We start from the raw sequence: 24,984 nt of genomic DNA on the forward strand, positions 1-24,984 counted from the left end.
TAAGTTTTCTTCTAGATGAACTGAGATTGGGACTTTGAGTTCAACATGAAAAAGTATATCTACATATCTTAGTTTCTAAATATTTAAGTTACATATCATTTGAATGAATGTAGAAAAAATTATAGCATTGACTATGTGGTGATTTCCAATCTTGAAAGATTTGGATCACGTGAGGCGATTTTTGAGCAAAAGTGCACCACTACACTACACTATATTATATATTAGTTATTAGTTATTAGTTATTAGTTATTGTGATAATTAACTATATATGTACAATGTTAGTACTTAATTGTATACGTGATTGTGGTAGTTTAAAATATATTCCCGAGACATTTAACTAATGCGTTATTCTTGATTGAACCTTTTAATATTTATGATTTATATAATGAATAATGAGGTGAGTTGATTGGTTATTGTGTTTAGAATCTTTATTAATGATTCTATTGCTTGAGACGATGTATATTTTATAATATAATGAAAATATTATAATAAATGATAACTTTTGATTGTTAAAATCTGGTATAAAAATATCCGGTGAAAATTTAATGTGTCGCCCACATCTTTAGATCTCTCCCTGCGTGATGAAAAGAAATGTTTATGACTAATGATGTCATGTGAAAAGCGCTTTAGAGAGGAACTAAGGTATTAAGCCCATGGGTGGATCTGTATTCCTTGAATGTGCGGGAATGTAGGTGGGTATTCCTTGAATGTGGTGGGGAATGATCCAAGGTATTCATTGAATGTGCCATGAATGACTGTTAGTGTTATAATAAGTATTCCTTGAATGTGGGCGGAATGACCTAAAGTATTCATTGAATGTGTCATGAATGACCTGTTAGTATTATGATGGGTATTCCTTGAATGTGGTGGGAATGACCCAAGGTATTCATTGAATGTGTCATGGATGACTTAATATTTTGTTATGCCTAAAGGAGGCTTTGTGATTATGTGTATGGAAAGCCCAGAGATGGTTGTGACTCACAAGTTACGAGTTTACAAGATGAAAGTATGTTTCCTGGAGGCGATATCCCGCTTAGGACATATATTTTGTAGTGATACTCGGTGTGAGTGAGACACACGGTATGTATGATTTGGCAAATGTGTGTAGTGCAAATCGTGGAATAGGAACTAAAAATGGGCGTGTCTTTTAATAAATAAGTCAACGAGATATTTAATAAGTAAAAAGTAAAATATTGATTTTACGTGATGATGGAGTTATTGCATATGATGTATATGATTTATTATGAGAAATATATACGTGGTTTGTATAAGTTGATACTCACAAAGGATGAATCTACTCCTTGGGTGTGATATTTTCCCTGTTCTCATAAGTAGACGAAAGTGGTTTTAAGTAAAAAAGTATATGAATTGTGTGATGTTATAGATGTGAAGTGTATTTGTGAATAATATTAGTAAATGATTGTGATTTCTATGTGATCGCTGAAATGACTATAACTTGATATGTTATTACGAAAATATTAATGACTTGTGATAGTCCGAGATCTATGGTTATGCATAAAAACTTTATGACGAATGATATCATATGAATAACTACCCTTGATATAGGTATTATGATAAGTGGTATTCCCCTGAATATCTTGGACGAACCATATTATATCAATTAGACTTAAATGTCTTAAATGAGGTTTGGTTATGAATGGAAATTTGATCAATTTGAGATAAATCATTTTATTGTGATGTCTAACTCTGTTTTTTTGAGGAGGATATGATCTATTAATCTTTTCTCAGGGACGTAAATATCCTAGCCTAAGGCGGTGTGTTGGCTTAAAGGTAAGGTATACCAAACTCATATTTAGTTAGATTATCATATGTGCATTTAATCAATGGAATGTAAGTGGTATTTATGTTGTGAGTTATTTTGAAAAGTGGGAATGATGAGTACTATTATATGAGATTCTTTGAATTTGTATATTGGTGGTGAAATCTTATTTGGGAAGAAACTATTAGCCATTTTGGAAAAACGGAACTATATTGTCTTTCAAGTTGAAATGGTTGGTAATGTTATATTTGAAAGATTATTATATATATTTTGTTGTTAGTCTACTCATACCAAGTAAATTCAATTTGCTAACCCATGTTTGTTTTGTTTTGCAACGTAGGTGTGTTCTTGGGAACATAAATGGTGGAGTGCAAATGAATAAGGACACGTGATTTGGAGTTGCTCTTGGAGTCTTCCTCGGTTTAAGATTTTTCGAAAGGTACAGTTTTGTTTTGAGAGACGGATGTAATAGAGTTGGTTTGTTTCTTTGTAGTTTAATAATGTGATTTAAGGATTATTCTTTTAGTTTTCTTTTGATTTCAGTTTTTATATATATCGTGGTTTGATAACAGGATTATGGGTTTTGTTTCACCCTAGATTTCCACGATAATTGAATATAATTGTTTTAAATATTGTCCGAAAATTTGGGATGTGATGTATCTCCGACAAAATGAGAACCGAGAGGTCTTTTGAAGTGGGAGACTTGGTTTATCTCAGATTACAACTTTACAGGCAAACTTATGTGGTTGTTCAAAAGAACCTTAAGCTTGGTGCTAAATTCTATGGACCCTTTGAGGTGATTGTCAAGGTAGGACAGTAGCATATAAATTGCGATTACCACATGGATCAAAAATTCATCCTATTTTTCATGTGTCACAATTGAAAAAGAAATTGGGCAATGTAGTAACACCAATGCCTCACTTACCTATGGTTGATTCCGGAAGGACATATGCTAGTGGAACCGACGCCCGTGATTGGCTAGGAGGATGATACGAAAACACAAGAAAGCAGTTGCACAAGTGCTTATCCATTGGTCTAACACATTTCTCGAGGGAGGCCACCGGGAAGATTGGACTCATATTGAAACCAACTTCCCAAATTTTAATCGTTAAGGACAAGAATGTTTAAAAGGGAAAGTATTGTCATGACAATAATTAACCAATTGTCATTTCATTACTTCAATACATATCATCAAATAATTAAGAAACAACAATTGGTTATTCGGTCATTCCCTAACAAGACTGGCCAAAGGTAACACGGATCGACACAAGACATTGATGTTCTCGGAAATGGATATATACTTCCCGAGGCCTAGTAGAGCACCAAAAGTAAGTCAAAACATACCATATGTTTGATGGAGGAAGAGGAAAACCAGAACTGAACTGTTCTGCAGTAAATGATGATAATGATATATACTAGCAAAGCTTGAAGATGCACTAGATGTCGTTGTTAATGCAACGTAGGAAAGGAGTACCCTAAAGTAGACACTCTTGTAAGCACAAAATTTGTCTTGGTTAAACCTTAATTCAAAGTTTCAAACTGCGAACATTAAAACTCTTATATAGAACGAGAATAAATTTTGGATTTTGTGTTGATAGAGGTGCCGCCAGCCCAAGCAGTAGTGCAACGCATGAGCGACACATGAGAACCCCAACAGCAAGCTGTTGTGATGGGAACTCCCCCAACAAAAATTAATTTAATATCGTGTGAGCCAATGGCTCACATATCGATATTAAACCGATAAGAACAGATACTACACTTGATCTTAGCCAAAAGGCCGAGAAAGGTATGCTTTAAACCATTTCATAGACTTGTTTTTATACTAGACTTGTCCCTCTTATCCCGTTCTTCCAGCAGTGTGGGACTAAAAATGCATCTCAAGTTTGATAGTTAGAACTGCCACGTGCTCATTTTCGTGCAACTGTGTTCAAGCCTAGTTTTCGAACATTTAGAATGAGATTGAGTATTTTTGTAAAACATAAGAAAGTAAGTTCTGTGTGTTAGCTTTTCAACACAAAAAGCCTCGATACATTTGGACACCTGTGGAAAGCGTTGTGTCATTCGGAAGATAGTCCGTCAGAAATCTAGTTTGCTGAAAATTAGGATTTTTACCGTTTTTCGACCTAAGTTTTCTTCTAGATGAACTGAGATTGGGACTTTGAGTTCAACATGAAAAAGTATATCTACATATCTTAGTTTCTAAATATTTAAGTTACATATCATTTGAATGAATGTAGAAAAAAAATTATAGCATTGACTATGTGGTGATTTCCAATCTTGAAAGATTTGGATAATGAGGCGCTTTTTGAGCAAAAGTCACCACTACACTACACTATATTATATATTAGTTATTAGTTATTAGTTATTAGTTATTGTGATAATTAACTATATATGTACAATGTTAGTACTTAATTAATTATATAATGATTGTGGTAGTTTAAAATATATTCGAGACATTTAACTAATGCGTTATTCTTGATTGAACCTTTTAATATTTATGATTTATATAATGAATAATGAGGTGAGTTGATTGGTTATTGTGTTTAGAATCTTTATTAATGATTCTATTGCTTGAGACGATGTATATTTTATAATATAATGAAAATATTATAATAAATGATAACTTTTGATTGTTAAAATCTGGTATAAAAATATCCGGTGAAAATTTAATGTGTCGCCCACATCTTTAGATCTCTCCACGCCTCTGTGATGAAAAGAAATGTTTATGACTAATGATGTCATGTGAAAAGCCGCCTTAGAGAGGAACTAAGGTATTCGCCTTGCGGGTGGACTGTATTCCTTGAATGTACGGGAATGTAGGTGGGTATTCCTTGAATGTGGCGGGAATGATCCAAGGTATTCATTGAATGTGCCATGAATGACCTGTTAGTGTTATAATAAGTATTCCTTGAATGTGGCGGGAATGACCTAAAGTATTCATTGAATGTGTCATGAATGACCTGTTAGTATTATGATGGGTATTCCTTGAATGTGGTGGGAATGACCCAAGGTATTCATTGAATGTGTCATGGATGACTTAATATTTTGTTATGCCTAAAGGAGGCTTTGTGATTATGTGTATGGAAAGCCCAGAGATGGTTGTGACTCACAAGTTACGAGTTTACAAGATGAAAGTATGTTTCCTGGAGGCGATATCCCGCTTAGGACATATATTTTGTAGTGATACTCGGTGTGAGTGAGACACACGGTATGTATGATTTGGCAAATGTGTGTAGTGCAAATCGTGGAATAGGAACTAAAAAATTGGGCTGTGTCTTTTTAATAAATAAGTCAACGAGATATTTAATAAGTAAAGTAAAATATTGATTTTAACATTATGATGGAGTTATTGCATATGATGTATATGATTTATTATGAGAAATATATACGTGGTTTGTATAAGTTGATACTCACAAAGGATGAATCTACTCCTTGGGTGTGATATTTTCCTGTTCTCATAAGTAGGCGAAAGTGGTTTTAAGTAAAAGTATATGAATTGTGTGATGTTATAGATGTGAAGTGTGGTGTGAATAATATTAGTAAATGATTGTGATTTCTATGTATGATCGCTGAAATGACTATAACTTGATATGTTATTACGAAAATATTAATGACTTGTGATAGTCTGAGATCTATGGTTATGCACGCAAAAACTTTATGACGTAATGATATCATATGAATAACTACCCTTGATATAGGTATTATGATAAGTGGTATTCCCTGAATATGCGGGACGAACCATATTATATCAATTAGACTTAAATGTCTTAAATGAGGTTTGGTTATGAATGGAAATTTGACTGGCTGAGATAAATCATTTTATTGTGATGTCTAACTCTGTTTTGCAGGAGGATATGATCTATTAATCTTTTTCTAGCAGGACGTAAATATCCTAGCCTAAGACGGTGTGTTGGCTTAAAGGTAAGGTATACCAAACTCATATTTAGTTAGATTATCATATGTGCATTTAATCAATGGAATGTAAGTGGTATTTATGTTGTGAGTTATTTTGAAAAGTGGGAATGATGAGTACTATTATATGAGATTCTTTGAATTTGTATATTGGTGGTGAAATCTTATTTGGGAAGAAACTATTCGCCATTTTGGAAAACGGAACTATATTGTCTTTCAAGTTGAAATGGTTGGTAATGTTATATTTGAAAGATTATTATATATATTTTGTTGTTAGTCTACTCATACCAGTAAATTCAATTTGCTAACCCATGTTTGTTTTGTTTTGCAACGTAGGTGTGTTCTTGGGAACATAAATGGTGGAGTGCAGTGAATAAGGACACGTGATTTGGAGTTGCTCTTGGAGTCTTCTGGTTTAAGATTTTCTGAAAGGTACAGTTTTGTTTTGAGACAGATGTAATAGAGTTGGTTTGTTTCTTTGTAGTTTAATAATGTGATTTAAGGATTATTCTTTTTAGTTTTCTTTTGATTTCAGTTTTGTATATATCGTGTTTGATAACAGGATTATGGGTTTTGTTTCACCCTAGATTTCACGATAATTGAATATAATTGTTTTAAATATTGTCTGAAAATTTGGGATGTGACAGGTATGCTGACAAAATGAGAACCGAGAGGTCTTTTGAAGTGGGAGACTTGGTTTATCTCAGATTACAACCTTACAGGCAAACTTATGTGGTTGTTCAAAAGAACCTTAAGCTTGGTGCTAAATTCTATGGACCCTTTGAGGTGATTGTCAAGGTAGGATTGGGTAGCATATAAATTGCGATTACCACATGGATCAAAAATTCATCCTATTTTTCATGTGTCACAATTGAAAAGAAATTGGGCAATGTAGTAACACCAATGCCTCACTTACCTATGGTTGATTCGAAGGACATATGCTAGTGGAACCGATCGCCCGTATTGGCTAGGAGGATGATACGAAACACAAGAAAGCAGTTGCACAAGTGCTTATCCATTGGTCTAACACATTTCCTGAGGGCGCCACCTGGGAAGATTGGACTCATATTGCAACCAACTTCCCAAATTTTAATCGTTAAGGACAAGAATGTTTAAAAGGGAAGGTATTGTCATGACAATAATTAACCAATTGTCATTTCATTACTTCAATACATATCATCAAATAATTAAGAAACAACAATTGGTTATTCGGTCATTCCCTAACAAGACTGGCCAAAGGTAACACGGATCGACACAAGACATTGATGTTCTCAGGAAATGGATATACTTCCTTTGAGGCCCAGTAGAGCACCAAAAGTAAGTCAAAACATACCATATGTTTCCCTCCGGCTGCAAATTACATAAAAATCAACACAGATGGAGGAAGAGGAAACCCAGAACTGTTCTGCGGTAAATGATGATAATGATATATACTAGCAAAGCTTGAAGATGCACTAGATGTCGTTGTTAATGCATCGTAGGAAAGGAGTACCCTAAAGTAGACACTACTGTAAGCACAAAATTTGTACTGGTTAAACCTTAATTCAAAGTTTCAAACTGCGGACATTAAAACTCTTATATAGAACGAGAATAAATTTTGGATTTTGTGTTGATAGAGGTGCGCCAGCCCAAGCAGTAGTGCAACGCATGGCATGAGCGACACATGAGAACCCCAACAGCAAGCTGTTGTGATGGGAACTCCCCCAACAAAAATTAATTTAATATCGTGTGAGCCAATGGCTCACATATCAGATATTAAACTGATAAGAACAGATACTACACTTGATCTTAGCCAAAAGGCCGAGAAAGGTATGCTTTAAACCATTTCATAGACTTGTTTTTTATACTAGACTTGTCCCTCTTATCCCGTTCTTCCAGCAGTGTGGGACTAAAAATGCATCTCAAGTTTGATAGTTAGAACTGCCTGTGCTCATTTTCTGTGCACTGTGTTCAAGCCTAGTTTTCGAACATTTAGAATGAGATTGAGTATTTTTGTAAAACATAAGAAAGTAAGTTCTGTGTGTTAGCTTTTCAACACAAAAAGCCTCGATACATTTGGACACCTGTGGAAAGCGTTGTGTCATTCGGAAGATAGTCCGTCAGAAATCTAGTTTGCTGAAAATTAGGATTTTTACCGTTTTCGACCTAAGTTTTCTTCTAGATGAACTGAGATTGGGACTTTGAGTTCAACATGAAAAAGTATATCTACATATCTTAGTTTCTAAATATTTAAGTTACATATCATTTGAATGAATGTAGAAAAATTATAGCATTGACTATGTGGTGATTTCCAATCTTGAAAGATTTGGATCACGAGGCGAGTTTGAGCAAAAGTGCAGCCACTACACTACACTATATTATATATTAGTTATTAGTTATTAGTTATTAGTTATTGTGATAATTAACTATATATGTACAATGTTAGTACTTAATTGTATACGTGATTGTGGTAGTTTAAAATATATTCCCGAGACATTTAACTAATCGTTATTCTTGATTGAACCTTTTAATATTTATGATTTATATAATGAATAATGAGGTGAGTTGATTGGTTATTGTGTTTAGAATCTTTATTAATGATTCTATTGCTTGAGACGATGTATATTTTATAATATAATGAAAATATTATAATAAATGATAACTTTTGATTGTTAAAATCTGGTATAAAAATATCCGTGAAAATTTAATGTGTCGCCCACATCTTTAGATCTCTCCACGCCCTCTGATGATGAAAAGAAATGTTTATGACTAATGATGTCATGTGAAAAGTCGCTTTAGAGAGGAACTAAGGTATTCGGCTTCTGGTGGATGAATTTGTATTCCTTGAATGTACGGGAATGTAGGTGGGTATTCCTTGAATGTATGGAATGATCCAAGGTATTCATTGAATGTGCCATGAATGACCTGTTAGTGTTATAATAAGTATTCCTTGAATGTGGCGGGAATGACCTAAAGTATTCATTGAATGTGTCATGAATGACCTGTTAGTATTATGATGGGTATTCCTTGAATGTGGTGGGAATGACCCAAGGTATTCATTGAATGTGTCATGGATGACTTAATATTTTGTTATGCCTAAAGGAGGCTTTGTGATTATGTGTATGGAAAGCCCAGAGATGGTTGTGACTCACAAGTTACGAGTTTACAAGATGAAAGTATGTTTCCTGGAGGCGATATCCCGCTTAGGACATATATTTTGTAGTGATACTCGGTGTGAGTGAGACACACGGGTATGTATGATTTGGCAAATGTGTGTAGTGCAAATCGTGGAATAGGAACTAAAAATTGGGCTGTGTCTTTTAATAAATAAGTCAACGAGATATTTAATAAGTAAAGTAAAATATTGATTTTACGTATGATGGAGTTATTGCATATGATGTATATGATTTCTTATGAGAAATATATACGTGGTTTGTATAAGTTGATACTCACAAAGGATGAATCTACTCCTTGGGTGTGATATTTTCCTGTTCTCATAAGTAGACGAGTGGTTTTTAAGTAAAAGTATATGAATTGTGTGATGTTATAGATGTGAAGTGTGACTGTGAATAATATTAGTAAATGATTGTGATTTCTATGTGACTGCGAAATGACTATAACTTGATATGTTATTACGAAAATATTAATGACTTGTGATAGTCTGAGATCTATGGTTATGCACGCAAAAACTTTATGACGTAATGATATCATATGAATAACTACCCTTGATATAGGTATTATGATAAGTGGTATTCCCTGAATATGCGGGACGAACCATATTATATCAATTAGACTTAAATGTCTTAAATGAGGTTTGGTTATGAATGGAAATTTGACTGGCTGAGATAAATCATTTTATTGTGATGTCTAACTCGTTTTGGGGAGGATATGATCTATTAATCTTTTCTCAGGGGGCGTAAATATCCTAGCCTAAGGCGGTGTGTTGGCTTAAAGGTAAGGTATACCAAACTCATATTTAGTTAGATTATCATATGTGCATTTAATCAATGGAATGTAAGTGGTATTTATGTTGTGAGTTATTTTGAAAAGTGGGAATGATGAGTACTATTATATGAGATTCTTTGAATTTGTATATTGGTGGTGAAATCTTATTTGGGAAGAAACTATTAGCCATTTTGGAAAACGGAACTATATTGTCTTTCAAGTTGAAATGGTTGGTAATGTTATATTTGAAAGATTATTATATATATTTTGTTGTTAGTCTACTCATACCAAGTAAATTCAATTTGCTAACCCATGTTTGTTTTGTTTTGCAACGTAGGTGTGTTCTTGGGAACATAAATGGTGGAGTGCAATGAATAAGGACACGTGATTTGGAGTTGCTCTTGGAGTCTTCGGTTTAAGATTTTTCGAAAGGTACAGCTTTTGTTTTGGAGACGGATGTAATAGAGTTGGTTTGTTTCTTTGTAGTTTAATAATGTGATTTAAGGATTATTCTTTTAGTTTTCTTTTGATTTCAGTTTTGTATATATCGGTGTTTGATAACAGGATTATGGGTTTTGTTTCACCCTAGATTTCCACGATAATTGAATATAATTGTTTTAAATATTGTCGAAAATTTGGGATGTGATGTATATTCGACAAAATGAGAACCGAGAGGTCTTTTGAAGTGGGAGACTTGGTTTATCTCAGATTACAACCTTACAGGCAAACTTATGTGGTTGTTCAAAAGAACCTTAAGCTTGGTGCTAAATTCTATGGACCCTTTGAGGTGATTGTCAAGGTAGGGACGGGTAGCATATAAATTTGCGATTACCACATGGATCAAAAATTCATCCTATTTTTCATGTGTCACAATTGAAAAGAAATTGGGCAATGTAGTAACACCAATGCCTCACTTACCTATGGTTGATTCTGAAGGACATATGCTAGTGGAACTGATCGCCGTATTGGCTAGGAGGATGATACCGAAACACAGTAAAGCAGTTGCACAAGTGCTTATCCATTGGTCTAACACATTTCCTGAGGGCGCCACCTGGGAAGATTGGACTCATATTGAAACCAACTTCCCAAATTTTAATCGTTAAGGACAAGAATGTTTAAAAGGGAAAGTATTGTCATGACAATAATTAACCAATTGTCATTTCATTACTTCAATACATATCATCAAATAATTAAGAAACAACAATTGGTTATTCGGTCATTCCCTAACAAGACTGGCCAAAGGTAACACGGATCGACACAAGACATTGATGTTCTCGGAAATGGATATATACTTCACGAGGCCTAGTAGAGCACCAAAAGTAAGTCAAAACATACCATATGTTTGATGGAGGAAGAGGAAACCCAGAACTGTTCTGCAGTAAATGATGATAATGATATATACTAGCAAAGCTTGAAGATGCACTAGATGTCGTTGTTAATGCATCGTAGGAAAGGAGTACCCTAAAGTAGACACTACTGTAAGCACAAAATTTGTACTGGTTAAACCTTAATTCAAAGTTTCAAACTGCGAACATTAAAACTCTTATATAGAACGAGAATAAATTTTGGATTTTGTGTTGATAGAGGTGCGCCAGCCCAAGCAGTAGTGCAACGCATGAGCGACACATGAGAACCCCAACAGCAAGCTGTTGTGATGGGAACTCCCCCAACAAAAATTAATTTAATATCGTGTGAGCCAATGGCTCACATATCAGATATTAAACTGATAAGAACAGATACTACACTTGATCTTAGCCAAAAGGCCGAGAAAGGTATGCTTTAAACCATTTCATAGACTTGTTTTTTATACTAGACTTGTCCCTCTTATCCCGTTCTTCCAGCAGTGTGGGACTAAAAATGCATCTCAAGTTTGATAGTTAGAACTGCCTGTGCTCATTTTCTGTGCACTGTGTTCAAGCCTAGTTTTCGAACATTTAGAATGAGATTGAGTATTTTTGTAAAACATAAGAAAGTAAGTTCTGTGTGTTAGCTTTTCAACACAAAAAGCCTCGATACATTTGGACACCTGTGGAAAGCGTTGTGTCATTCGGAAGATAGTCCGTCAGAAATCTAGTTTGCTGAAAATTAGGATTTTTACCGTTTTCGACCTAAGTTTTCTTCTAGATGAACTGAGATTGGGACTTTGAGTTCAACATGAAAAAGTATATCTACATATCTTAGTTTCTAAATATTTAAGTTACATATCATTTGAATGAATGTAGAAAAAATTATAGCATTGACTATGTGGCTGATTTCCAATCTTGAAAGATTTGGATACGTAGGCAGTTTTGAGCAAAAGTGCAGCCACTACACTACACTATATTATATATTAGTTATTAGTTATTAGTTATTAGTTATTGTGATAATTAACTATATATGTACAATGTTAGTACTTAATTGTATACGTGATTGTGGTAGTTTAAAATATATTCCCGAGACATTTAACTAATGCGTTATTCTTGATTGAACCTTTTAATATTTATGATTTATATAATGAATAATGAGGTGAGTTGATTGGTTATTGTGTTTAGAATCTTTATTAATGATTCTATTGCTTGAGACGATGTATATTTTATAATATAATGAAAATATTATAATAAATGATAACTTTTGATTGTTAAAATCTGGTATAAAAATATCCGTGAAAATTTAATGTGTAAGCCCACATCTTTAGATCTCTCCACGCCTCTGTGATGAAAAAGAAATGTTTATGACTAATGATGTCATGTGAAAAGCCGCCTTTTAGAGAGGAACTAAGGTATTCGCCTTGCGGGTGGACTGTATTCCTTGAATGTACGGGAATGTAGGTGGGTATTCCTTGAATGTGGCGGGAATGATCCAAGGTATTCATTGAATGTGCCATGAATGACCTGTTAGTGTTATAATAAGTATTCCTTGAATGTATGGGAATGACCTAAAGTATTCATTGAATGTGTCATGAATGACCTGTTAGTATTATGATGGGTATTCCTTGAATGTGGTGGGAATGACCCAAGGTATTCATTGAATGTGTCATGGATGACTTAATATTTTGTTATGCCTAAAGGAGGCTTTGTGATTATGTGTATGGAAAGCCGGAGATGGTTGTGACTCACAAGTTACGAGTTTACAAGATGAAAGTATGTTTCCGGAGGCGATATCCCGCTTTAGGACATATATTTTGTAGTGATACTCGGTGTGAGTGAGACATGCGGTATGTATGATTTGGCAAATGTGTGTAGTGCAAATCGTGGAATAGGAACTAAAAATTGGGAACGTGTCTTTTAATAAATAAGTCAACGAGATATTTAATAAGTAAAGTAAAATATTGATTTTACATGATGATGGAGTTATTGCATATGATGTATATGATTTCTTATGAGAAATATATACGTGGTTTGTATAAGTTGATACTCACAAAGGATGAATCTACTCCTTGGGTGTGATATTTTCCTGTTCTCATAAGTAGACGAGTGGTTTTTAAGTAAAAGTATATGAATTGTGTGATGTTATAGATGTGAAGTGTGACTGTGAATAATATTAGTAAATGATTGTGATTTCTATGTGACTGCGAAATGACTATAACTTGATATGTTATTACGAAAATATTAATGACTTGTGATAGTCTGAGATCTATGGTTATGCACGCAAAAACTTTATGACGTAATGATATCATATGAATAACTACCCTTGATATAGGTATTATGATAAGTGGTATTCCCCGAATATCTTGGATCTAACCATATTATATCAATTAGACTTAAATGTCTTAAATGAGGTTTGGTTATGAATGGAAATTTGACTGGCTGAGATAAATCATTTTATTGTGATGTCTAACTCGTTTTGCCGGAGGATATGATCTATTAATCTTTTTCGCAGGGACGTAAATATCCTAGCCTTAAGACGGTGTGTTGGCTTAAAGGTAAGGTATACCAAACTCATATTTAGTTAGATTATCATATGTGCATTTAATCAATGGAATGTAAGTGGTATTTATGTTGTGAGTTATTTTGAAAAGTGGGAATGATGAGTACTATTATATGAGATTCTTTGAATTTGTATATTGGTGGTGAAATCTTATTTGGGAAGAAACTATTCGCCATTTTGGAAAACGGAACTATATTGTCTTTCAAGTTGAAATGGTTGGTAATGTTATATTTGAAAGATTATTATATATATTTTGTTGTTAGTCTACTCATACCAAGAATTCAATTTGCTAACCCATGTTTGTTTTGTTTTGCAACGTAGGTGTGTTCTTGGGAACATAAATGGTGGAGTGCAGTGAATAAGGACACGTGATTTGGAGTTGCTCTTGGAGTCTTCTGGTTTAAGATTTTCTGAAAGGTACAGTTTTGTTTTGAGACAGATGTAATAGAGTTGGTTTGTTTCTTTGTAGTTTAATAATGTGATTTAAGGATTATTCTTTTTAGTTTTCTTTTGATTTCAGTTTTGTATATATCGCGGTTTGATAACAGGATTATGGGTTTTGTTTCACCCTAGATTTCACGATAATTGAATATAATTGTTTTAAATATTGTCTGAAAATTTGGGATGTGACAGGTATGCTGACAAAATGAGAACCGAGAGGTCTTTTGAAGTGGGAGACTTGGTTTATCTCAGATTACAACCTTACAGCAAACTTATGTGGTTGTTCAAAAGAACCTTAAGCTTGGTGCTAAATTCTATGGACCCTTTGAGGTGATTGTCAAGGTAGGGACGGGTAGCATATAAATTGCGATTACCACATGGATCAAAAATTCATCCTATTTTTCATGTGTCACAATTGAAAAGAAATTGGGCAATGTAGTAACACCAATGCCTCACTTACCTATGGTTGATTCTCAAGGACATATGCTAGTGGAACCGATCGCCCGTATTGGCTAGGAGGATGATATACCAAAAACACAAGAAAGCAGTTGCACAAGTGCTTATCCATTGGTCTAACACATTTCCTGAGGGCGCCACCTGGGAAGATTGGACTCATATTGAAACCAACTTCCCAAATTTTAATCGTTAAGGACAAGAATGTTTAAAAGGGAAAGTATTGTCATGACAATAATTAACCAATTGTCATTTCATTACTTCAATACATATCATCAAATAATTAAGAAACAACAATTGGTTATTCGGTCATTCCCTAACAAGACTGGCCAAAAGGTAACACGGATCGACACAAGACATTGATGTTCTCAGGAAATGGATATATATTCTTCCGAGGCCTAGTAGAGCACCAAAAGTAAGTCAAAACATACCATATGTTTGATGGAGGAAGAGGAAACCCAGAACTGTTCTGCAGTAAATGATGATAATGATATATACTAGCAAAGCTTGAAGATGCACTAGATGTCGTTGTTAATGCATCGTAGGAAAGGAGTACCCTAAAGTAGACACTACTGTAAGCACAAAATTTGTAATGGTTAAACCTTAATTCAAAGTTTCAAACTGCGAACATTAAAACTCTTATATAGAACGAGAATAAATTTTGGATTTTTGTGTTGATAGAGGTGCGCCAGCCCAAGCAGTAGTGCAACATGAGCGACACATGAGAACCCCAATAGCAAGCTGTTGTGATGGGAACTCCCCAACAAAAATTAATTTAATATCGTGTGAGCCAATGGCTCACATATCGAGATATTAAACCGATAAGAACAGATACTACACTTGATCTTAGCCAAAAGGCCGAGAAAGGTATGCTTTTAAACCATTTCATAGACTTGTTTTTATACTAGACTTGTCCCTCTTATCCCGTTCTTCCAGCAGTGTGGGACTAAAAATGCATCTCAAGTTTGATAGTTAGAACTGCCTGTGCTCATTTTCTGTGCACTGTGTTCAAGCCTAGTTTTCGAACATTTAGAATGAGATTGAGTATTTTTGTAAAACATAAGAAAGTAAGTTCTGTGTGTTAGCTTTTCAACACAAAAAGCCTCGATACATTTGGACACCTGTGGAAAGCGTTGTGTCATTCGGAAGATAGTCCGTCAGAAATCTAGTTTGCTGAAAATTAGGATTTTTACCGTTTTCGACCTAAGTTTTCTTCTAGATGAACTGAGATTGGGACTTTGAGTTCAACATGAAAAAGTATATCTACATATCTTAGTTTCTAAATATTTAAGTTACATATCATTTGAATGAATGTAGAAAAAATTATAGCATTGACTATGTGGCTGATTTCCAATCTTGAAAGATTTGGATACGTAGGCAGTTTTGAGCAAAAGTGCAGCCACTACACTACACTATATTATATATTAGTTATTAGTTATTAGTTATTAGTTATTGTGATAATTAACTATATATGTACAATGTTAGTACTTCATTGTATACGTGATTGTGGTAGTTTAAAATATATTCCCGAGACATTTAACTAATGCGTTATTCTTGATTGAACCTTTTAATATTTATGATTTATTTAATGAATAATGAGGTGAGTTGATTGGTTATTGTGTTTAGAATCTTTATTAATGATTCTATTGCTTGAGACGATGTATATTTTATAATATAATGAAAATATTATAATAAATGATAACTTTTGATTGTTAAAATCTGGTATAAAAATATCCGGTGAAAATTTAATGTGTCGCCCACATCTTTAGATCTCCACGCCTCTGTGATGAAAAGAAATGTTTATGACTAATGATGTCATCATGAAAAGCCGCCTTTTAGAGAGGAACTAAGGTATTAAGCCTTCTTGGGTGGATCAGTATTCCTTGAATGTACGGGAATGTAGGTGGGTATTCCTTGAATGTGGCGGGGAATGATCCAAGGTATTCATTGAATGTGCCATGAATGACTGTTAGTGTTATAATAAGTATTCCTTGAATGTAGGCGGGAATGACCTAAAGTATTCATTGAATGTGTCATGAATGACCGTTAGTATTATGATGGGTATTCCTTGAATGTGGTGGGAATGACCCAAGGTATTCATTGAATGTGTCATGGATGACTTAATATTTTGTTATGCCTAAAGGAGGCTTTGTGATTATGTGTATGGAAAGCCCAGAGATGGTTGTGACTCACAAGTTACGAAGTTTACAAGATGAAAGTATGTTTTCGGAGGCGATATCCCGCTTAGGACATATATTTTGTAGTGATACTCGGTGTGAGTGAGACACACGGGTATGTATGATTTGGCAAATGTGTGTAGTGCAAATCGTGGAATAGGAACTAAAAATCGGTCGCGGTCTTTTAATAAATAAGTCAACGAGATATTTAATAAGTAAAAGTAAAAATATTGATTTTACGTATGATGGAGTTATTGCATATGATGTATATGATTTCTTATGAGAAATATATACGTGGTTTGTATAAGTTGATACTCACAAAGGATGAATGTACTCCTTGGGTGTGATATTTCCCTGTTCTCATAAGTAGACGAGTGGTTTTTAAGTAAAAGTATATGAATTGTGTGATGTTATGGATGTGAAGTGTGACTGTGAATAATATTAGTAAATGATTGTGATTTCTATGTGACTGCGAAATGACTATAACTTGATATGTTATTACGAAAATATTAATGACTTGTGATAGTCTGAGATCTATGGTTATGCACGCAAAAACTTTATGACGTAATGATATCATATGAATAACTACCCTTGATATAGGTATTATGATAAGTGGTATTCCCGAATATGGGATCTAACCATATTATATCAATTAGACTTAAATGTCTTAAATGAGGTTTGGTTATGAATGGAAATTTGACTTGCTGAGATAAATCATTTTATTGTGATGTCTAACTCTGTTTTGCAGGAGGATATGATCTATTAATCTTTTCTGCAGGGACGTAAATATCCTAGCCTAAGACGGTGTGTTGGCTTAAAGGTAAGGTATACCAAACTCATATTTAGTTAGATTATCATATGTGCATTTAATCAATGGAATGTAAGTGGTATTTATGTTGTGAGTTATTTTGAAAAGTGGGAATGATGAGTACTATTATATGAGATTCTTTGAATTTGTATATTGGTGGTGAAATCTTATTTGGGAAGAAACTATTCGCCATTTTGGAAAACGGAACTATATTGTCTTTCAAGTTGAAATGGTTGGTAATGTTATATTTGAAAGATTATTATATATATTTTGTTGTTAGTCTACTCATACCAGTAAATTCAATTTGCTAACCCATGTTTGTTTTGTTTTGCAACGTAGGTGTGTTCTTGGGAACATAAATGGTGGAGTCAAATGAATAAGGACACGTGATTTGGAGTTGCTCTTGGAGTCTTCTGGTTTAAGATTTTCTGAAAGGTACAGTTTTGTTTTGAGACAGATGTAATAGAGTTAGTTTGTTTCTTTGTAGTTTAATAATGTGATTTAAGGATTATTCTTTTTAGTTTTCTTTTTGATTTCAGTTTGTATATATATCGTGTTTGATAACAGATTATGGGTTTTGTTTCACCCTAGATTTCACGATAATTGAATATAATTGTTTTAAATATTGTCTGAAAATTTGGGATGTGACAGGTATGCTGACAAAATGAGAACCGAGAGGTCTTTTGAAGTGGGAGACTTGGTTTATCTCAGATTACAACCTTACAGGCAAACTTATGTGGTTGTTCAAAAGAACCTTAAGCTTGGTGCTAAATTCTATGGACCCTTTGAGGTGATTGTCAAGGTAGGACAGGTAGCATATAAATTGCGATTACCACATGGATCAAAAATTCATCCTATTTTTCATGTGTCACAATTGAAAAAGAAATTGGGCAATGTAGTAACACCAATGCCTCACTTACCTATGGTTGATTCTGAAGGACATATGCTAGTGGAACTGATCGCCGTATTGGCTAGGAGGATGATACCGAAACACAGTAAAGCAGTTGCACAAGTGCTTATCCATTGGTCTAACACATTTCCTGAGGGCGCCACCTGGGAAGATTGGACTCATATTGCAACCAACTTCCCAAATTTTAATCGTTAAGGACAAGAATGTTTAAAAGGGAAAGTATTGTCATGACAATAATTAACCAATTGTCATTTCATTACTTCAATACATATCATCAAATAATTAAGAAACAACAATTGGTTATTCGGTCATTCCCTAACAAGACTGGCCAAAGGTAACACGGATCGACACAAGACATTGATGTTCTCAGGAAATGGATATATACTTCCTGAGGCCTAGTAGAGCACCAAAAGTAAGTCAAAACATACCATATGTTTGATGGAGGAAGAGGAAACCCAGAACTGTTCTGCGGTAAATGATGATAATGATATATACTAGCAAAGCTTGAAGATGCACTAGATGTCGTTGTTAATGCATCGTAGGAAAGGAGTACCCTAAAGTAGACACTACTGTAAGCACAAAATTTGTACTGGTTAAACCTTAATTCAAAGTTTCAAACTGCGGACATTAAAACTCTTATATAGAACGAGAATAAATTTTGGATTTTGTGTTGATAGAGGTGCGCCAGCCCAAGCAGTAGTGCAACGCATGAGCGACACATGAGAACCCCAACAGCAAGCTGTTGTGATGGGAACTCCCCCAACAAAAATTAATTTAATATCGTGTGAGCCAATGGCTCACATATCAGATATTAAACTGATAAGAACAGATACTACACTTGATCTTAGCCAAAAGGCCGAGAAAGGTATGCTTTAAACCATATCATAGACTTGTTTTTTATACTAGACTTGTCCCTCTTATCCCGTTCTTCCAGCAGTGTGGGACTAAAAATGCATCTCAAGTTTGATAGTTAGAACTGCCTGTGAGGAATAAGCAGCTAGACTTGTTAATATTAAAATGAAAATGATTTGAAGCTGTGGTTGGTTTAGTGATGAAACCTACTAGTTCAAGTTTCTCAACTAATTTTGCAACTACTACTAGTAAACGACTACAAACCTCACTTTCCAATCTTAGAATCTGGGAAGAGTTTGAAGCAAAGACATGTTTGTGTAACAAGATATTGGATGGATGCCCAGATGTTTTAACATTAAAGAAACTTCACGCCCAAGTTTTGGTTATCGATCATCTGCATTCGAACCCATCTATAGGTATAAAGCTAATGAGGGCCTATTCAAGTTTTGGGGAACCGAAAACTAGTCGGAAAGTGTTTGATGAGATTCCCGCTGCAGACAAGAATATTGTGTTTTTCAATGTAATGATTAGAAGCTATGTTAATAATTGTATGTATGGAGAGGCTTTACTTGTTTACATGAACATGTGGAGATATGGAGTCGTCCCTGATAACTATACCTTCCCTTGTGTTCTCAAAGCTTGCTCGGTGTCAGATAATTTAAAGGTTGGGTTGCAAATCCATGCTGCTATTGTAAGAGCTGGGCTCGATTTCAATCTCTTTGTTGGGAATGGGTTGATTGCAATGTATGGGAAATGTGATCGGTTAGGCGATGCTCGTCGAGTTCTTGATGGAATGCGTCAAAGAGATGTTGTGTCTTGGAATTCTATGGTTGCTGGGTTTGCGCAGAAAGGGCGGTTTGACGATGCATTGGAGGTTTGTAAAGAAATGGAGACGCAGTTGGTGAAACCTAATGCTGGTACTATGGCTAGCCTTTTTCCAGCTGTAACAAATACATCATCCGCTAATGTTCAATTTGTTAGAGAGATGTTTAATAAGATGGCAATGAAGGAGTTGGTTTCTTACAATGTGATGATTGCTATCTGTGTGAATAATTCCTTGCCTACTGAGGCTGTGGAGATTTTCTCACAGATTGAAAGCAAAGGGCTAGAACCAGATCCAGTCACTATTGCTAGTGTTCTTCCTGCTTGTGGGGATTTGTCTGCTCTGGAACTGGGGAAACGAATCCATGAATATGTTGTTAGGAAGGGACTGAGTCAGAATATGTTCTTGACTAATGCTTTAGTCGACATGTATGCTAAGTGTGGGTGCTTGCAGGCTGCAAGGGAAGTATTTGATGGGATGGGGCTTCGGGATGTTGTCTCATGGACTTCAATGATATCAGCCTATGGAATGAATGGACAAGGCCGAGATGCCGTTGGTCTGTTCTCTGAAATGCTAGAGTCAGGAGTGGTTCCTGATCAGATTGTGTTTGTCTCGATTCTCTCCGCTTGCAGCCATTCAGGTTTGTTGGATGAAGGGAGGCACTATTTTAGATTGATGACCAGGGAATATAAAATGGTTCCGAGGTTAGAACATTATGCTTGCATGGTTGACCTTTTAGGACGAGCTGGCCTTGTTGATGAGGCATACAAGTTCATCAGCCAAATGACAGTGAAGCCGAGTGAGCAACTGTGGGGAGCATTGTTAAGTGCTTGCCAAGTTTATTCTAACATGAGTCTGGGGCTTGTTGCTGCTGATCATCTCTTTCAACTTGTTCCCGAACAGGCTGGATATTATGTTCTGTTGTCCAACATTTATGCAAAGGCAGGTAGGTGGAACGAGGTTACGGCTGTCCGATCCGTCATGAAAAGCAGAGGAATTAGTAAAATGCCTGGATGTAGCAATGTAGAAATGGGTAAGAGAGTGCACACCTTTCTTGTTGGTGATCAATCGCATCCGCAGACCAAAGAAATCTATGAGGAGTTAGATGTGTTAGTTAGTAAGATGAAGGAAGCAGGGTATGTCCCTGAGACAAATTCTGCACTCCATGATGTGGAGGAGGAAGACAAGGAATGCCATCTAGCAGTCCACAGTGAGAAGCTTGCAATTGTTTTTGTCATAATAAATACAGAGCCAGGGACACCTATCAGGATAACCAAGAACCTCCGTGTGTGTGGGGATTGTCATGTAGCTGCCAAGCACATCTCTAAGATCACAGAACGCGAAATCATTGTACGGGATACAAATCGGTTTCATCATTTTCGTAATGGCACATGCTCATGTGGAGATTATTGGTGACCACATAATGATATTTATGGTGATAATAGAGTGTCCTCTTTATTCTGTGAATGTCTCAAACCGCTACGGACCCTGATGATCGTAGAGTGCATATGACAAGCACCTGTTCAGCGCTGAAGATTTGAAGCAGCTAAAGGCTAGTTATAATCTAATAGGTGAAGAATCTGACCTTGCTTCCTACTCCAGTCTCATGCCGTCCTCAAATATTCATTTAGACTTGGGTGTTCGGCAGCCTCCTTGGACACCTCCTGTTAGGATGCTCAGTGAAAGAAATACTTTAGTTCCTGCCGCTCGCAATTTTGAGAAGCAGCAGAATGCAAACCCAGAACTAACATGTTTTCGCATTGATGAAAATACGAGCACTAGTGAAGAAACTGAAAAGCTAGCTGTGGGACTTTATGTACTTTCTGAGGTAATCAGTCCAACAGATAGTAAAATCTCATCCAATAGAAGACTCTCTTGTTGACATGACTAATAGCAAAACTTTGGCATCAATTTCTTTGACCAAGAGTTATAATGACAGGGATAGTATAGAATCTGTGCACACGGGGCTGAATATGAGTGGGATGCAAATCGATGTGAAGCAGAACTCAGGGATGCTTATTGTGAAAACAAAAGAGCTAAGAAAGATAAGGATAACCAGAGTTTCTCAATAGGTGGATAGGGTGTAGGGAAGGCCCCTGTCTCTCTTTACAATGAAACCAAAATTGTCGAGAAAAGCAAGTGTAGGAAAAAAAATCTAAGAGTTTCTTGGATAAGGGGTGTAGACGAGCTAAAATAGTTTCCAACATGTCATCCTTTATTCGCTTGTTCAACAGAAGCGACAGCCAGTTGCACTTGTTACAGGTACATATTTAATTGATTGAGAGTTGAGGTCATATTTTTCTTTTCTTTTTTCTGTTTCTGTTGTACTTTGTTAATCTTTTCAAGACAATGGTTATTCTCAGTTTTGCTATTAATCAACGGAATAGTGCTCTCCTACGCCCTAAAATCAGTTATATAGATTACTTCACTTGCTTAGTACCTTCCACTTTCTTATGGTGGTACTTGGTAGATTAGTTGGTGCATTCAGTCATGTATATATCACTTACTTCTAGTACTTATATTTAAATTTAGACTTTTAGTAATCCAACATTCATTCTGACTGTGCTTATTTAGAAGAATAGGTCTTATTATATTCATTCGAAAATGTGAAATTTAAACGAGTTTGATGCTTCATATAAACATACGTTGTTGATTATGAATTAAACCAGCATGTTTTAACTTTTCACACATAGCATCCATCTTCTTATAAACTTTAAATTATAAGAATTGGGTCTCTCGTGGAAGCAGTGTGTGGTATTGGTCATCATAATTGTTGATACTTTCCAAATATTGTCGCTGTGCCTACACTCATCTTCACTGAAATTTTATATCTCGCATACTGGCATGTGTTTGTAGATCTCTTGGCAGTTTTTGAGGATTCTTTCAGCCTGGTTGGAGGCCCAACATTCTACTTCCATTTAGTGGTCTTTGGCTATACCATGTCAATTTACTTGACTACCGAGGTTATTGGTCTTACCACATATCCCTTTCTCCTCCTTATCACAGCAATGCTCATTCCATAAATACTGGTTACTGGTCTACTCATGTCTAGCTTCCTCTAACACGTCTCTAACATTACTCCCAACACACTCCTTTGTAGCAACTGGCACTACTATTATGAAAGTCCATTTATGAATACCTGGAGAAGATGAATGAACTCTTATCATTCATCAGTTTTAGAGCAGTATGCACTACATACATTATGAATGTCGTAGTCCTTTTTTCCTCGTTTTTTTTCCCCGAAACGGTTAAGCTGGACCCCCACCTGTTTCATTAAAATAAAGCCATGAATCCATGATAATGTGGTACTTCTAGAATTGTTCACATAAGTACGTGAACAAGTGAACAACTGAGCCAACTCCATGCCATTTTTAGGTTTTATTACAGGAAACACTCAAAAATTTGATAGAATTTCTATTGCTCTAATAGAACTCAAATTTCGCTAGTTCTGGACATCATCATCTAAAATATTAAAAGATGTGGCTTTGTTTTCTCCGATACTAAAAATATGAAAGTCGTCCAAGACCCCATATTATAATAAATACTGAATTTGTTGCCATCTCTAGATCTGCATTTAGCGATGCTGCAAATTAAGTTGGCAGTAGCAGATGCTGTGAGTCTGTTACCAATGCATGATTTTGTCACTTTCTACTTTATTGGATATCTTCCTTTGCTAGTAAATTTGTAATTTGAACTTCGACAAAAAAAATTAGTTGGAAGGATCTCAAGGCTCGCTTTCTCATCAGAATTAATATTTATATATGCAGATATGAACTATATATATAGATGATTACGCTGGAAATCCTGATGTAAATGTAGTAATCCTATCTAACTTGGACGAAGTAACACTGCTTCAGGTTCTATTTCAACGATTTATTGCTAGGATTCTCTAATTGTGGACTAATCTACTGGTATATACATGTAGTGTCTCGGTGTCTCCTATATTAAGCATCTCTGCAGTTCCAGGCTTACAGCTAGCATAGTCCTGTTGTCACTCAAATAATAAGTTTTGTAAGAAGCGTGTGTTAGCGACAGTGAATGCCAATATTTATATGAAAATAACATAATAAGTAGATATAGGCCTTCCAAATGTTAGAGGCAAGTCTAGTAGCAAACCTTGTTGTACTGTTGGTTATATTCCCAGCTCTATGCGAAGGACCAGGCATAATCATGTTTTCCCAACTCCGGACAACTTGCCTTTTGCAGTTTGCTCCAATTATTATCCCAGAGTCTTGTTCTTATACTTTAAATGAACATCAGTTCAACCAAAACCTGACAAGATTTTCAAGATTGAAGTGGACAAAATACCTGACTGAAATTGCTCCCCGCTGTCATTTTGAAGGTGTTGGATATCATCATTCCGAACACTCTAGTTTCGCAAGAATCAGTAAACTAACATGAACATCATCATTTTGCTAGCTAAGTGAATATCCGTTTGTTATGATTCACAAACATTATGTTTTTTACGTATTGCAGAGACACATTACTTGAGAATTACTTACAGCCGACTCCATATCAGTTGCGTCTTTTGGCATTTTTGAGGTTTTCTTTCCCTTAATTCCTCGTGTCTAAGGACACTAGAATGAACAAGTGGCTATTATATATATTTTTTTTCCAACTTTGTTGCAGGTAATGTGGAACTGTGAAAACAGACGCCAAATAAATATGCTCATTTTCAGTTTGTTTTATAAACATGCAAGTTTATGAATTCTAAATCATTTTTGGTAGTTATATTGCTCAATTCAGCACAGAAACAAGATAGTATTCAATAAAGTTTTTTTTTTTTTTTTAATAGAGTACAGGGTTATGGCTGAGCCCAACCTGCATTAGTTAAAATCCTAAGTACATCCTCCCATTCTTATCCTCCTCAGTTATAGTCATGAGAGTTAAGCTCAAAGGAGGGACAAAGTAGTTGGTTACATAGTCATTTTCTTGTCCTGCAAGGGAATCTGCAGCTCTATTCGTTTCCCTGAACACATGCACAAAGCTTACTGCTGT

The 24,984-nt window shown here is 35.2% G+C and overlaps 5 non-coding genes and 1 pseudogene across 6 annotated transcripts; 1 reads left to right on the forward strand and 5 right to left on the reverse strand.

Moving 5' to 3' along the window:
* Positions 1-3,376: 3,376 nt before the first annotated feature.
* Positions 3,377-3,570, reverse strand: LOC147514576 (U2 spliceosomal RNA). The gene has a single exon (XR_015214509.1). It is a non-coding gene; the product is annotated as a U2 spliceosomal RNA (small nuclear RNA).
* A 3,735-nt stretch (positions 3,571-7,305) lies between these two features.
* On the reverse strand, positions 7,306-7,505 carry LOC147514577 (U2 spliceosomal RNA). The gene has a single exon (XR_015214502.1). It is a non-coding gene; the product is annotated as a U2 spliceosomal RNA (small nuclear RNA).
* Positions 7,506-11,197: 3,692 nt separating this feature from the next.
* On the reverse strand, positions 11,198-11,392 carry LOC147514578 (U2 spliceosomal RNA). Its single transcript, XR_015214492.1, has one exon. It is a non-coding gene; the product is annotated as a U2 spliceosomal RNA (small nuclear RNA).
* A 3,702-nt stretch (positions 11,393-15,094) lies between these two features.
* LOC147514579 (U2 spliceosomal RNA) lies at positions 15,095-15,287 on the reverse strand. The gene has a single exon (XR_015214524.1). It is a non-coding gene; the product is annotated as a U2 spliceosomal RNA (small nuclear RNA).
* A 3,698-nt stretch (positions 15,288-18,985) lies between these two features.
* On the reverse strand, positions 18,986-19,180 carry LOC147514580 (U2 spliceosomal RNA). The gene has a single exon (XR_015214493.1). It is a non-coding gene; the product is annotated as a U2 spliceosomal RNA (small nuclear RNA).
* Positions 19,181-19,232: 52 nt separating this feature from the next.
* On the forward strand, positions 19,233-21,448 carry LOC147514581 (putative pentatricopeptide repeat-containing protein At3g49142 pseudogene; annotated as a pseudogene). The gene has a single exon (XR_015208738.1). The product of XR_015208738.1 is annotated as a putative pentatricopeptide repeat-containing protein At3g49142 pseudogene (transcript).
* The last annotated feature ends 3,536 nt before the right edge of the window (positions 21,449-24,984 follow it).

This window comes from Coptis chinensis, chromosome 2 (assembly GCF_015680905.1).
Source record: "Coptis chinensis isolate HL-2020 chromosome 2, ASM1568090v1, whole genome shotgun sequence".
In the NCBI taxonomy this organism is placed as follows: Eukaryota; Viridiplantae; Streptophyta; class Magnoliopsida; order Ranunculales; family Ranunculaceae; genus Coptis; species Coptis chinensis.